Source organism: Takifugu flavidus, unplaced genomic scaffold, assembly GCF_003711565.1.
Source record: "Takifugu flavidus isolate HTHZ2018 unplaced genomic scaffold, ASM371156v2 ctg865, whole genome shotgun sequence".
Taxonomy (NCBI): domain Eukaryota; kingdom Metazoa; phylum Chordata; class Actinopteri; order Tetraodontiformes; family Tetraodontidae; genus Takifugu; species Takifugu flavidus.
The window spans coordinates 1,083-5,978 of NW_026622475.1; the positions used below are offsets into that span (position 1 = coordinate 1,083).

At 44.7% G+C, this 4,896-nt stretch overlaps 1 long non-coding RNA gene across 1 annotated transcript; it reads right to left on the reverse strand.

Moving 5' to 3' along the window:
- Positions 1-2,662: 2,662 nt before the first annotated feature.
- LOC130521313 (uncharacterized) lies at positions 2,663-3,646 on the reverse strand. The gene is made up of 2 exons (XR_008949283.1): positions 3,536-3,646; positions 2,663-3,318 (listed from the first exon to the last, which is right to left on the reverse strand). It is a non-coding gene; the product is annotated as an uncharacterized LOC130521313 (long non-coding RNA).
- Between the last annotated feature and the right edge of the window lie 1,250 nt (positions 3,647-4,896).

Sequence of the window (4,896 nt, forward strand, 5' to 3'; positions counted from 1 at the left end):
CGTAAAACATCCAAGGGACAGCGAACTTGGTGCGCAAACACTAATTGGTTAGGGCTAAACCCAGTGCTCTCCTGCACTACACTCCTGGCTGCGAGTAACAACCCTCTTCCCAATCCCGGTTAAACTCAATACAGTAAACTCTCAATAGAGACTTCAGTGACGCGTGAAAACGCTCAAGAGCACCCTGGCTCTGAGGATGGTACGCACTACTAATATTGTGCTGAATACGTAACTGGCGGAGTGCATCCGCAAAAGCAGCCGACGTAAAATTTGACCCCCTGTCACTCTGGACGACCCGGGGAATACCAAATACGGCCATAAATTGTGTCAATGCCTTTAGAACGTTTTTGGTGGTAATTGTTCTTAATGGATAGGCCGCAGGATAGCGAGTTGCTTGACACATAATAGTCAAAAGGTAAGCGCTACCCGACTTTGACGGCGGCAATGGCCCCACACAATCAATAATTAAATGCCGAAATGGTTTGACCACCGACGGAATAGGCTGTAATGGTGCAGGCTCTATTTTTTCATTTTGCTTTCCAGCCATTTGACACACATGGCAACACTTCACAAATTTAGCCACGTCTCGTTTTATCCGAGGCCAATAAAAATGTTCAAGTATTCGCCGATATGTTTTATTGACTCCAAAATGCCCAGACGCCTCTCCGTGCGCAGTTTCCAACACTACGTCCCGATCTCTCCCGATTTTTGATCAGTTCTCCATCGAACATGCCGGGTTCCCTCTGGTCATTGTCAGAGTCAGTCTCATTGCCGTGCAGCTCCTGATAAATGATGCCGGCTTTTGAGAAAGCTGGCAAGCCGAAAAGCATTTACAGATTTTGGAACTCAGTGCACACATAAAGGGCACCCCGTTATAAGGTGCCCCGTCCATTTTGCAGAAAATTTAAGACTTTAAAGTCTGCCTTATGGTCGTGAAAAGATGGTAACCTAAACTGAAGTCCTTTTTCTATTAAAAAAAAAAACACTGCATGTTTTTTCCCCACACTTAAGATTTAATTAAATTTAATGATATTTTACAAGTTGTCCGCTATGTTTTCTCCTTTTTAACAGAAAAGGGAGAGAAATGGTGCTGAACAAGTGCGCGGGGCATTTGTTGAGGACCAAGAGTTCCGAGCATGCAGACGGAGGGGTTGCAGCAGGAGTAGCCGTGCTGGATAATCCGCTGCTCCTTTAAATGATATTCCAATATGCTTACAGCCGTATGTCAAAGTACAAATGTACTACAGTGAAAAATAGTGTCATGACATAAAACTGCACACCGTTGAGCTGTAGTTTGCCAAACAATTATAATTTTCCTGTCTTGAATTTTCTTCTTTTTTTTTTACATTCAGCCATGATGGGACGACAGGATTAACCTGAGGTAGACTCAGCACAACCTCTAAAACAGGGGTGGGGAACCTTTTTCATATCGAGGGCCATTTCAATTTTTATAAAGTCCTCCGAGGGCCATACTATTATGAACACATACCTAGGGATGCAAAAAAAAAGACAAAAAAAAGTCTATAACCACTGTGTTACTAAGTCTCATGATTGCTGTATTTGAGTTTGAATTATTTATTTAGCACACATGCATATAAAATCACCCAAAAAAAATAGAATAAAATGACAAACAAGTAAAATATGTTTTCATGATCATTCAAAACAATTTTAAAAAAAAGAGGTGCAGAGTTGAGGCAAGAGACCCATAAGAGCCTGTTCGAGGCCTCTACTCACAAAAACTGCAATACAACAAGATAATCAAGAAAATAAATGAAAAGAAAGAACGATAAAGACAATAATAATAACAACTAGAAAGCACTCGGAGAGCGCAGACCTCCGCCATGCGCAACAATTCCTGGCATATTGTGATTTCCACCATAAATATTAGTCCCACATATACTTTGACTACATATTTAGATTCCTTGACCATAAAAACATACAGTTACCCACTGGAATCATAATATATGTCTTAGTTCAATAGTTATTCACGAAAAAAAAATCACGCTTTGAAACAATTTTACTTTGTTACGGCGCGAGCGCCTCAGCGGCGGCGACGAGGCGCGTTCACGAACTCTCCTTCGGCGTGAGGTTTCAGCTTCGTGGCTATTAATTCTCTCACCACAAAACTTGCACGCGTAATATTCTCTCTGTCGGTACATGGTCGTGTGAAAGCTGCTTGTTGAGCCTCCAAACGCCGACGAAGAGCGTTAATTTTATCCAAACTCATCTCTCCTTTCAACTCGTCGAGTTTAGCGTGTTTCGCTATACATTTTTCGTCCGTGTCAATCAGTCCAGCCCACTACGTACATCACATGCTGTGTTCACTGACCCTAACCTTGACTCGGACATAAAATAACCGTCTGTTTTATCTCAGAAAACGGGAAAATATTTCCTCTTGTTATGAAAGAAATTTCAGGATACGAAGGGTAAAAATACGCTACCGCTGCTACTCGCAGCTCGCGGAGTTTAGCGAACGGTCCCACTGTATAAGTGCACATATAAAATATAAAAATCTTATTGTGTTGCGGGCCGGTAGAAATGGTCTCGGAGGCCGTATACGGCCCGGAGGCCGGAGGTTCCCCACCCCTGCTCTAAAAGGTTTCCTTTATGAAGGAAAAAGAAAAATCAAGTGTCCCTAGAAGACTGCATGTTGCTGTTGGCTATCTGTCCTTTCTGTTGGGATTTCTGGGTTGTGTCTGTCTTTGGCCTGCAGGGTGTGGTGTTCAGCACAATTGGGTGCAGCTGGCACTGCAGGCGGGCGCACCTGTAGGCAATTTACATCTTGCTGCCTATTTAAGCAGGTTGTGCCTGCCTGTCAGTGCCAGGGTGTCTGTTTGCGTTGGGAGTCTGTTTGTTTTGGGTTCCTTGGTGTTGGCTCCTGTTCCTGTTGCCTTGGAGGGTCGCTCCTATTCCCGTGCTTCCGGTTTCCCTGGAGGACCGCTCCTGTTCCTGTGTTCCTGTCGCCTTTGGAGGGTCGCTCCTATTCCCGTGCTTCCGGTTTCCCTGGAGGACCGCTCCTGTTCCTGTGTTCCTGTTGCCCTGGATGGCCGCTCCTGCCCCCGAGCTTCCGGTTTTCCTGGAGGGCCTCTCCTGTTCCTGTTCCGTGTCTCCTGGAGGACCGCTCCTGCTCCCCTGCAGTCTAGGAGGACTGCCTCTGCCCTCAGTGTCTCGGGGCACGTTCATGAGGCGAGCGTGTTGCGCCGGACTCCCGAGCCCTCGCCGGTCCAGGAGGACTGCAGCCGTTTGAGGACTCACCGGTGTTCCGAGTTCCCGGCAGTCCAGGGGGACTGCGTCTGGTTTGGGAACTCGCCGATGGACCTTGGAGGGACAGACACTGCCTCCTAATCGCCGGCAGTCCGGGAGGACTGCTTTGTCTCCAGTGTCTCGGGGCACGTTCGTGAGGTGAGCGTGTTGCACCGGACTCCCGAGTCCTCGCCGGTCCAGGAGGACTGCAGCGTGTGGAGGACTCACCGTGTGTTCCGAGTTCCCGGCAGTCCAGGGGGACTGCGCCTGGTTCGGGGACTCGCCGATGGACCTGGGACGGGCGGACGCTGCCTCCCGATCCCCATGCGGTCCAGGAGGACTGTTTTTGTTAATGCGTGCTCCCCTTCCCTGTAAATAAAGCCCTTGACCTCTCCACCACTGTGTCCTGGCCTGCGTTCGGGTCCGCTACCACCATGCAGCGTAACACTTTCATTTTCATTCATTTTATTTTTTAGAGTTACCAAATGATATAATCTTGAGACGCTTTTCACAATTGTCTTTTGCAGCATTCTACTGTAAAACTTTTATTATGCAAATATATACAGGTCTAAAACAGGGAACACTTTTGTTTTGTGTGGGCAATTTATTTTTTTTGTTGGAAAACAATGACCCCTGTATAGATAAAGTAAGGTGCAATCTGTTTTTCATTATCTGCACTGACTACAGACATTTGAACAGAGACAGACAGACGGACATATAGTCGGTAAGATGAGACATGCCTTCTGCCTTAGTGAGAAGAACTCTGCTCCCCAAAGTCTCCAAGTAACAAATTATTGAAAACTTTGAGTCTTTTCAACTAGTGGAGTCAAATTTAAATTTTGCTTTCATTTCCTGTCTTTCACCATTTGAGCATCACGATAAATAATCAATTTTTAACAGGATTGTTATAGTTTAAATTATTTACTCCTAAAGTTTGCACTTATTTACCAGATTTGGCTGTAATGGTAAAAATTAACAAGAAATATAAAATGATATCAGACATTGCAAACTGAAAGTTAACAACTATAACCATTTATCATATGCAGTTGACAATTCCTGTGTAATCATGAAGGAACTTATATTTGTAATGACCAATTTATTGTTTTTTATGATTTTATGAAAAGATCTAACATTTTTCACTCCATCAGACTGCTGAACAACTTGTTTTACCTGATTCAGATATGAGATGCACCACAGATTAAAACCCACTCACCCACTGTAGGTGTGTAGGTATCAAGTGAAGCTGGAGAGGGCAGCACTGATGCCCAGTGTTTAGAAGGGGAGCACAGACCTCCAAATTGACCTGCAGCATCCAAATGTGGATGAAAATTTGGTCCAGGCGTAAACATTGTAACAGAGATGTTCATGGGTATCAGTTTGGATTTGTCTGCAGAAACCTGGGTGTCTTTCTTATGAATAAAATGTTCTTCTTTCATCCCTTTTTTCTCTCAACATATCCTGGAAACAGACATCAGAGGTAAAACTACCGTTTGTGTGAAGTCCATGCATAATTGTCAGCAGTGCGTCATGGCACCAATAAATTGGATCATCCAGTATCAGTAAAAGCTTATTTACAAAAGGTGCAGGTTCAAAACTTCCGTAAATTACAAACTTCTGGGTCTTGGTGACCACTCAAGTGACCGCTAGGGATGA